Source organism: Ziziphus jujuba, chromosome 1 (genome assembly GCF_031755915.1).
Source record: "Ziziphus jujuba cultivar Dongzao chromosome 1, ASM3175591v1".
In the NCBI taxonomy this organism is placed as follows: domain Eukaryota; kingdom Viridiplantae; phylum Streptophyta; class Magnoliopsida; order Rosales; family Rhamnaceae; genus Ziziphus; species Ziziphus jujuba.
The window spans coordinates 17,882,713-17,894,861 of NC_083379.1; positions in this window are offsets into that span (position 1 = coordinate 17,882,713).

Below are 12,149 nucleotides of genomic sequence, written 5' to 3' on the forward strand. Positions count from 1 at the left end.
AATTGTTTGGTATACTAAAATGCATTTTTTTTTTTTAAAAGAAGAAGAAGATTTATATTGAAAGAAGTTAAAATTAGAGGAACTAAATTGCAGTAAATTATATTTTTAGTATTAGTTAAATATGATGAAATAATTAATAACTATTAGCAAAAAAAAAAAAAAAAAGCTCAAATTGTATCAAATGTAACAAATTAAAATTTAAAGATCTACATTGACATACTTTAAATTTAAAAGCTGAAATGCAATTTTTCCGTACTAAATTAAATTTTTCAGATTTATTATCTTCCCATAATTTATTAAAAAGATGAATATGGGGAAAAAAAAGTTTAATATACATTTAAATGTTAAAAAAATAAAAGGAAATTATAAATTTGCCCTCTAAAGTTTTGGTGACGTTGAAGAACAAGTGAACGTTCTTAATGATTGGAAGAACAAGGTGTACAGTGTAGTCCATTTTTATTTTTTTCTCTCATTTTTATTTGAAGAAGAAGAAGAAGGCACGGTGTACTTAGGTTTAAAATAAATTAAAACGCAGATAATTTTTCAGTTTTCATAAAATTTCAAGCTCATCCTCCCTACAGTAATTAAAATTAATAAAAGCTAAATCTAATGTGATCAAATTTTGGGATCCATTATTTGGAATTTTTTAAGTGGTTTACTTTTCCATGAATGTAAAACAATATCAATTTAACACCATTAAGGAACTGCCACATAATTAGTTACAAAAATTTTGATAAAAAAATTTCGTACCTATAGTATTGTTCAATTATAAATGGATGGACAAGAAATATAAAAACAAAACTGCTATCATCAACATCATATATCAAAATTCAAAAAACAAAAAAAAAAAAAAATTGAAGGATTGAGATTAAGATCCAGATGGAGATTGAAATTTGGATATGGATATGGATATGGATTGAACAAAGAAATAGAAGGAGGGGTAGTTTAAATTTTCCTTCTTCTTTTTTAATACATATGTGCTTTTAAAGGTAAATCATAATAACTATCAATTTGACATTTAGGAACATTGTTTGAATTTTAAATTTTAAGGATCCAATTAAATAGAGCTAAAACTTTTGTGGTAATTTATAATTTTATCAAAAATAATAGTAATAAAAATGTGAAACATATATTTTACTGTCCAATAAAAACTATAATGAAAATTAGAACATTAGATTCCCAGATTTACGACATAGAAATATAAGAAAATTTAAGGCATTAAACTCTAAAACTTGTAGAAAATCAAAAGAAAAAATGATAAGTATCTTAAACAAATTAAATTAGAGCATTTAGAAATTTTAAAAAAATTAAATATACATGTACATACGAGATTTATGATTCTTTTAATGTGGGTGGCTTTTTTACTTAGCTTGGTGCATTTGGAAACCAAGAAATCGTTACATGCATGAAGGTTTTCCTCTGAGCTGTCTATCTGTTTTATATGCAGCAAGGGGGGCCTTGGTCGAGTTTCTTAATGGTTCTAAACTAAGATCTGCAGACGCTACGCCAAAATAATAAATTAACAATACTAATTACGCTATGGAAAAAAAAAAAAAAAACTGTCTGCAAAAAAAAGTTGCTACATTGAAAATAAAACATCAGCTAAAATACTAAAAATATATGACTCTTTCAAAAAATATTGAAGATAAACCGTCGCTTTATAACAAAAATAAGCAACGCTTGTTATTAAGGGATGCTTTTTTTTTTCAAGGTCACTGGATTGATGATTAAAAACATTAGGCTACGCTTTAAGGTGTTCACTTTCCATCTACCTAGAAGTCTCATTCATTGTCATGCTTGTATTGAGAACATGAGATAAACTGTCTATATACATCTCAAATGGGGAAATTAATGTGCTACGGACACGCTAAAACTCATAAGGATTCTTACCATGAAGCTTTTGTCTAAACTCAATCAACAAAATGAATTTTGGATTGAGGATCTAAGATAATACTAAATTAATTTCAAGTTCATATAAGTTCCCATCTTCCTTGGAAAGCTATCACTTTCTTTCATAGCTAATTTGATGTTATATTGTATTATAAACACTTTTGGGAAAAATAGATTTGATGTGGGATATTGTTCTATAAAATAAGCAAGTAAATTCATAAAAATGCCTCAAAGACTTAGAAATCTTTTCTATTTTATCTCACTCTTCTGGAGTTAGAGAACAATTGAAATTAGAATCAAACAATCCTAAATTGATTAATGCATGACAATAGAAAATAGCACTCTCAAGCATGATATGGGTGAAGTTCCATCTAGTTGGTACATCTTACCTCAAGCCTTTTTTAGTACCTTTTATCCCTATTTGTGCAACACAATCATAAAATTTATACTTCATGTCAGGACCCGCCCAGAATTCCTCCCGGAACCCTAGACAAGCCCCGATCCCAGGGAAATACCACCGAACCTTCCAACGGAAAATCCGGCAACACCTCCCCTAAGGGTAGGACTTACCAAAAAAAAAAATTACCTGCACTGAAAATACACTTCTAAAATCACCCCCTTATTCCTCCCACAAAACTACAAGTTGTTTCACAAACTACAGCACTTCACAGCAATAACAACAGTCCAGTGCATAAATAAAACATAAGTGTCCAAATAGTATACAGAGCTTTATGAAGTGCTAATCAACAGAAGTACAACAAAGATGAAAGAAATAATACACTGAAATGAAAGAGTACAGAGGTACTTCTCGAAACACGATAGCAGCGGAAAAATTGGTTCGCTCCGGAAGAACGTTTACCACCACTTGCACCTAAGGGAACGGAACTTAAAAATGTGAGATGCTAATCATCTCAATGAGTGACCCTAACTACTGAACACTTTTAATGATAATAATAATAATAATAATACAACAATTAAGGGAATTGAATAAATACCAACAATAAGTAAATAAATAATAATAACTGTTGGAAATAATAATTTCCCTCAAAACTCTCACCAATCACTCCGTTTGAAATGTTCCCTTTTTAAAACAATTTCACGAAACCCGATGTACATACTTCTCGAAAACCAAGGGATTAAACCATTTGATAAACAATAAATAAATAAATACACACCCCAATATATAATCAAAATGTAATAAATTATAATAAATAATTTTTGAAAACCTTTGGGGTTTGAACTTTATTTGAAAATTACACTTGACGCACCACACCATATACCGGTGATGCCCTCCAATACCCAGCGTCCCGAGCACCAACTGGCGGGGAGATTAAAGAGAAAAACTTGCAAACGGCACTTCGGCGTCCCGACAGTACCGCTGCTGAAACCATCATCCCGGCCAAGAAGGGGGGCGGCTGTGGCCAATAACAAACTTGCCTGCCCACGATCCAATGGCAACTACAGGAGAAATAATACTTGCGCGCTAAACCACATAATACTTGCGCGCTACCACGTGTCCATACACCAGAACACCAATACTGTATGAGTGCGTCTAAAGTAATCGTTATTAATCAACCGTAACGTTTTCTAAAATTACCGTGGGAAATATATTAAATTTTCACACTTACCATCCCACATATTTTTACTCAACAAATCGATACGAAACATCGATAACCATAACCAAAATTTTCTCGTAACACGAGGTTCAACAATTAAAATACCGCGGACATAATTTATAAAATTCAAACAAATATTTTCATAAAATATTTAACCCAATTATGCCCGAAAATAATACTTAAAACCACGTATGATTATTACCGAAATATACCTTGCTCATGCATAATAAATAAATTAAACCACAATAAAATAATAATTAAATCGTACCACATGAGCATAATTTAAATACCAATTAAACATAATTAATTACCCACAATATTTTTTGAAGGTGGGTCACTCACCTTAAGCGCGTAAATCAGCTAAGATCCTCCGCAGGATCAACTCCACTACTCGTACGCGCACCTAAAACATCCACAGTACACCAACCGAATATATTAATATTTTATTCGGATAATCCCCAAATGGGTACCTGAGGAGTGAACACCAAACGATATCTAAAAGTTGCAAGTTATATACCGAATCGAAGCTCGAGTGATGAGGATCACGGATTCAGTCTCACTTTCCGGTGATCGGACCCGAGGTGGTCGGAATATCGCCGGAAAGCTTTTCGGGTTTCGACTCCGCACTTCTCCCAAACCATCGCGAATTGGCGGAAACGGATGCCGGATTTGGGTTCAGGAGGTCGAACACAGTGGACAGGGGCCGGCGGTGAGACTGGATACTCGCCGGAACAGTAACTTCCGGCGAGCCGCCACGGTCACCGGCAACCGTCGCCGGCGACGGCGCGTGTGGTGGCCGTTGGCTGAGATTTTTTGCAGATTTGTAGATCGAGGGGAGAGGAATCCAACGGGACCGGCAGTGAGGCAAACGGAGACCGGACGGCGGAGAAATCGAGGTTTGAAGAATTTCGGCCCCTCGTCGGAAAAAGCTCCGATCCCGGCGCGTCGGAGGTCCGGTGGCAGTGAAATTTGGTGGATAGGCCGGACTTGAGAAGGTGGTGAGGGGTGGCTGGCGCGTGTGGCCGGAAAATGGTCGAAAAGGGGTCAATCGGCGGTGGAGGGAAAAATCGCCGCCGAACTTCGTTGCCTCGATCTGGGCGCGTCTGGCGGCCAATGCCCGTGAAATTTTGGGGTTTTTCCGGAAATGGGGAGGGGCGTTCGCCTGGCCGGCGCGTGTAAGGTGAATCGGCCGGAAAATTTGAAAAATTCCGGCGGCCGGTCGGTCTCTCTCTCTCTTTCTCTCTCCTCTCTCTCTTTCTCTCTCTTCCCAGAGATTTTTGTCAAATAAAAGCCACCGTGTGACACTGTTCACTCCACGTGGACCAATCAGGTGCTGACACGTGGCATCACTGTGCACTTAAGCCAGATATAATAAAATATTGCGATATCCGGCGAACTTCAAACGTCCATAACTTTTCAACCAAATGTCCGATTTAAGCATGCCGCTAGTCTATGAACTCGTATTGACGAGTACTTTACAACCATACAAGAGTCAAAATAAAATTATACAATGGTAAAAAGTCAACTCCCGACACCTTTTGAACAGTTTGCACTTCGACTTGTTTTGCCCATAACTTTCAAACCGTAGCTCCGTTTTCGACGTGCTACTAGTCTACGAACTCGGGGCATCATGCACTTCGCCACAGTACCCTGGTCAACTAGAAATTCCAACTGGGACAAAAAGTCAACTTTTGACCCGCTCGATCAACGGTCAACCTCGGTCAACGTGCACGGATTTCGGTGCGATTTGGGACGGGATGTTACACTTCATACTGGAAGAACCTCCAATATAGTTGATGCATTCTTTAATTTTTGAAAATGAATCATCAATCTCCTTTAGTCCATCTTGGACTATCAAATTTAAAATGTGAGCACAACAACAAACATGAAAGAATTGATCATTCATCAAAAGTACACATCTAAAGTTCAACTCATTCTTTAAAATCTCAACAAAGCAATCACTAACAAAAGCATTGTCAAATATGATAGAAAATATTTTCTTCTCAATTCCCCAATCAGTTAACAATGAACTAATTTCATCAGACAGTGAAACACTATTGTGTGGTGAGGGCATATAACAAAAATTTAAAATCTTGTTTTGCAATTTCCATTCTTGATCAATAAAGTGGGCTGTAAGAGTTAGATACCATCAATTGAAACAAAGGTCCATAAATCTGATGTCAAACTTATCTTACCTTGAACTGAATCTAACAAATTATGAAGTTTTTGTTTTTTTAGTTTTAAACATCCTTAACATGCATGCCTTAACTTGTTCTTACACGGCAAGTTTAGATCAACAGATATATATGAAAAGATAGCTTTTATGCCTTCATATTTGAGAAAGTTACAAGGCAAATCATGCTTGATAATTGCCTCTATGACCAAATTGCAAAAGTTTCATAATCAAAATTTGGAGATTTCATCAAAACATATCCTTGAGAATTATATAAAAGCATTTCTTTAATATTGCCATCTTGGTTTTTATGACAAATTGGAATATAATGCAAAATATGTCCAACATTGCTTACACTTAGCATGTTTATTTTTATCGTCACCGAATGGTTTTAAATTAAATAAATTCCAAGCAGATGATCTCAATATTTGTTTTGCACCCTTACCTACATGTAAGCCCTTAGCCTTCTTTTTTGTATCAGTTTCCTCAATTCTCTTTTTGTTGTCTATGGTAACACCTACTTTAATTAGAGCCTCAACAGAGTCTTCATCAATATTGATTGGATCTATCTACATACATTTTAAAATCTAAATATATTATTAATTTAATATAAATTAATATTAGCACCTGATAGCAATATTGAATTTACAATAAACGAGTCATCATTTCTTTCGACAACATATAAAAGTCATTTAAAGCCTTATCCACTAAATGGTATAAACCAAGTAATGGTAATTGGTAAGTCCATCATAAGGTTGGGAACATCAATTTAGATATATTCAAGATATAACTATCACAATAACAAAAGAGCACAAAAAAATAGAGGGTACAATATTTGACAAATCAATGCATAAAATAATAAATGATTTCAAATTTCAACTTTTACAAAAACTCGCTATGAGTTATGAAATTTTTAAAAATAAAAAAGAGAGTAATACCACTCCTAGAATCATTTTCCTATCATTAGAATATGTAAACGAAAATATGATTAAATGGTAGCTATAAAAAATCAATCTCTATGCGAGCCAATAAATAGTTAACAAAAAAAGTAATCAAAATAAGCATTCAATTAAAAGCTTATATGAATGAAGGAATGACATTTGGCCCTCTCATCCCATTTATTATATATAGTTTAGCTTTTAGCCACTTTTATACCATACACATATTCATAATATATATATATATATATATAATAGTATATAATCTACAATATAGGACATTGTCTTTGGACGTTCTATTTTTCTTTTCTTTTTAAGTTTTTTGAAATCCTCTTTTTGGCTTTGCCAACCTATTAGCCTCCAGAGTCTTCCTTTGCACACTAACTTCACCCCACCACCACCATCCATCATTGCATGCATGTGAGCTACATTTTTCAAGGCCCAGATTCCCAACCACCCTTATGTTAATTAATCTCTACTATTTTACTGTATTATTTGCGAGTCATGGAATACTATTACTTTTAGCCTTAAGGACCATTTTTTCTAGTCCAATCTAATATTGGAAAGTGGAAAAAAGTTAATTTTATTGTTGAAATCTAATGTGTAAATCTGTATACATTTAAATATTTTTTGGGTGAATAGTCAATATATTTAAATCGATAAGTCAATATTGTGCACCGAATAAGAGAGTTCCTACTAAATTATGATGTAATGTGATAAATTTCAACACTAAATCAAAATGGAAAGATTGGAAAATAAGAACAAAATCTTACTTTGTTACCTTTAATCAACTATGTTTTTAGATCTACAAGCTTCAAGTTCCAATGATGCTAAAATAGCTTCCCACATCCAATGAATCTTGTTGAGTAAAAGAAAATAAAGATGTAGTATTCTTTGATTATGAAATTGAGAGATGAGGATATAGTAACATTGCAATTTAGGGTAAAACCTAACAGCAAACATTTTACTACCTTAGTTTTAGGATAAATTTATTCGATCATATAAAATTACAAAAATATCCCATATAAATAAATTGGTTTAATGGGTCTAATGGGTTCCAATAGATTCCACCCATTATCATCCATTTTCTTAACGGATGATACTGACAAGGACCCAATCATATATCGTGGATCCAAACCCATAAATTATAGTACGGGTTCGCGTCATGTTAATGAATCGTGTGGCATTTTGCCAAGCCTACTTTAGAGAGAAAGAAAAATGATGGCTGTCATTTTTAGGGTGGGAAGAGTAAGAAGATGACAAAATTTAACATAGTTTTTATGATCCATAATTACAAAAATGCCATTGAATTGTTTTGACCATAACTTTCAAATTATAGCTCTGATTTCTGCCTTCCACATGCACATGAACTCATGCCGACGAACTCAACGTAATTGTATAAAAGTTAAAGTCAAATTCCATCTCTAAAACAGTCAAACTTGATCCCTACTTAAAAGTTAAATGTGGTCAAACTTGGTCAATCTTGGTCGAAGTGCTTAAAAATTCAAATTTATGGTGTTCAAAACAAATCATTACAATCTCATTCCAAGCTTCACAAGAAGAAAGCTAGCATGTTTAGGAAGTCTAGGCAACCATATTTTCCTCCCTACTTGTAAAAAAATAAAAATAAAAATAAAAAAACTAAGAACAATAGCATTTTATTTTATTTTTATCAAGAAACAATTCACATCCAAATTTTGAGCAGAATTTATCAATAATCGAACCACAATTTGAGAGTTAGTAGCGATCTTTCTACTATAAAAACCAACTTGCAAACACTGAAGGATTGCTTCTTTTATAGTAAAAAGTTCTTCAATTGAAACTTCGCAGTCAACCATAACTAGTTTTGCAAACACATCCCAAAGATCACTTGTAACATTCCGCACAACAACCCAAATCCCTACTTGACCTTCATTTATTCAAAATGCTACATCAACATTAATTTTCAAACGATCACCAGTTGGTGAAACCTAAGTTTTATTGCCCATAGAATTAGAAAGCACAACCTCCCTATACCCAAAAGCAAGTGAACAACACTATCAAGAAAGATAAGCATTCAACTTAACCTATTGGCTGTGACGACTATATGGGCAGGTGCAGGGCACTAGCAAACTATTTAATGACCAATCCCATATTGTCCAGGTGTTCATCGGGGAATAGTTCAAATGTAATGATAGTCACTCTCATAATGTCAAAACCTTTTCAGAGTGATTAGCTTCAGGGTTCGAAAGAACTTTGAAGTTAAGTGTATTTAGCGAGATCAATCATAGGATGGGTGACATTTTGAGAAGCTTTGAACAAAAAACTCCATATTGTGTGTGGTAGCTAAATTAAGGATAATATTGGTAGAGAATGACACGTCTATTAGTGAAGACAAGGTGTTACAAATTATATCAAAGCCTGTACCCATGCCTCAGGGGGGATGGATTGTGATGACCATTGTGGGTGGGAGGAGGCATTGGCAGGCTATCTGGTATCCAATCTCATATTGCCCGAGTATCCATCAGGGGATGGTTCAAATATAACGATTTTTACTTTTATAACGTGGAGACATTTTCAAACAATTGAATTTAAGGTTCGAAAAGGGAATGTTTATGTGAAATTTCATTGCAATTCAATCAAAGGATCAACACCCGCATTTATTTGAAGTCATCATATCTACATTATATTTTCCAAACATTATAGATTCAATGCTAAATTGTATTGAAGTCTTGGACTGAAGAATCTTGCAAGCCCTATATCACTACCATATTCAACCATGATAGCAAATAAGCTGAGGAACAACCCAAGAGTTTAATTTAGAAGATAGGTCAAGATAAAGACCCAATTTAGCAGTTTATGGGATCTTAAACCCAAAAGTCCAATTATTTTGTAGCTAAGTAATTGATAATCATTATCCATTTTTGTATTTATTTTTATTAGTGGATGTTAGGTTGCTTTTTTGATTTCTAGGAGTTGATTATTTTCATTGATATTATTATTGTTGTTGTAATTTAGAAAATTATGAAAATAGGTTTGTGTTTCATGTATGAGAGAAAATCATGGATTCATCATCCATCAATCCTACACGCCACCTATATCATTTTTCCACTGTTGAAGTAGTTTAGTCCAAGCTTGGGAGATTTAGAATAAAAAGAAAAGCATTGAAGTAAGATTAGGGCCAGGTGACAGTGAGTTATTGGATACTGTTTGAGTATCTGATTAATCTCTTCAATTATTAAATATTTGTATTATAGAAACTGCCTAGTATTATGAGTCAATTTTCACAAGCATAGCTTTCTTTTACACTATTCATTTGCTATCTTTTTTCCATTATATTTGATTTTATTTTTAATGATATTTGATTTATTTAATTTTAAATATGTTCCTAAATTAAAAGTTATAAAATCATTTGGTTTTGACAACAACGATCTTATTAATATAACAATTGGATTTCATAAAATAAGTTAACTAAAAATAAACTCTCCTCCATGGTCTCACCATAACTATTTTATATTTTATATATTTGCGATTGTAAATCTCACACCAAATCTTCTAAGCTCTATTTGTAACAAAGCCTTATGCACCAAAAGACAAATCATATGACCTATCTTTTCCACCTAGGCTAGTCATGGGTCAACTTGATTTCCAACCCGAATGGAACTCACTCATCTCATCTTCTTTTATGGTGATTTCAACAACATTTTCCTTAGATTTACACCCTCAACAAAACCCTTACATTAATTTCCACGAGAACAAAAATGTTAATAATGGATGCTAAATGGACGACAGTTAACATCAAAACTATGTTTAATAATAATCTAAGACAACTCATGGAGTTGTCGAGAATAAAAATGATTTAAAATGACAATTAGAAGTCATTTGATGTTTACATACCATCTAGTTGTTGTGGACTGTGGATTAATATACGATAGTTAGCTGTTGTGGTAATTTAGACACAATACATGACAGCTAGTTGTCTTGTATTTTAATATTTTAATTTCAAATATTTTGATTTTATTATTTTTTTAAATTAGAACTTTTAAAAATGATTTTTTTCTATTTTCTATTATTTTTTGCAAAATTAGAATAATAATATTTATTGATTTTGTAAAAATATGACCTTATAATATATGATATGGTTATAAGCAAAAAGAGTTATCTATAACCTTAATAGAATGACAGCTAACTGTCATCCTTTAGCTAATGGATGACCACTAGCTATTTATCGTCCTTTTAAGATGGACAATGGTTTTTATTTATAACCGTCATGTATGTAGTTTTAATAATCTTTATATGTACATATTTAACAATTTTTGAACAATTTTATTTATTAATATATATTTTGTTTATTTTTTACAAATATAAAAACAGCATTACATATAAATTTTGTAAAAATGACAACTAACTATTGTTTTTTACAATCACTTTATAACCTTAAAATGCCAAATCAGATCTACATCTCTGTCATTCTCTGTTTGTCGAACGCAAACTTTGTCATGGAGCCCAAGCAAGGTCCACTCATGAAGTCCAAGCAACCTTTAGTACTCATGGATTTCAAGAGATCTCCAAGTCTTCAACAATTACAGTGCTTCCACCACTACTACCATAATCACCTTCTCATGAGATCCAGTCTGCTCATACTTCTCCCGTCGACTTTAGCTTGTCGCTAAAGGTTGTCAAATTGTGGCTAAGAATAGATCTCACGTGGATGGAGTGGTGAAAAATGTGAATAGGCTTCAACGACCTCAGATTCGCTTATGCCTGATGGCTGGCACTTTCAGTATGAGCAATGCCCATTAGAGGTTTTTATTAACTTTTTTCATCGTGGGTTATATCCTTTAGACTGTGTTATGGATTTGTATGCAGTTATGATGCTTTTATTGCTATGATATTCTCCAAGTTTATATCTTTGTGTATGATCTATTATACTGGATCTTGTTTATTATACTAAAATTAAAACTGGGGCTCTGTGATTTTGTTTATTACCATGCATGTTGTAACTGAAAAATGTAAAAACTCATAGGCACATTGCATTTTACTCACACCCACACTAAATTTTATTTTTACTTTGTACGCCAATAAAATATGCCAAGTTTACCATTGCGAGTGCGGTATGGTAAACTGGTCAATATAGATTCATTCAGCACATTGATACCGGAATGCGTGCATTCCTTCAATTTATACAATCTAAGAATATATTTCCATACATGGTTAAAAACGCAGTATACATAATAGACGAGAGGGAATATATTTCTCCAATATATACAAACTGGATTAATATTTTCATATATCATTGAAAATATTGTATACATAACGTGGAAAATGTATTTTAGAATATTTATAACCTTCTATTAATGAATATTTCTAAAATAAAAAATGTAATATTATTAACAAGACTTAAATAAATAAATAAATAAACAAATGTACAAGCCCAAGCCCCCATATTAATGAGCAATGGACCCAAAACCCCCAACTAATGCTTGAGGGGTGGACCACTAAAGAGTGACCCACCACCGACAAATAAGCGGACTGGCTTAACACATGGCCCAT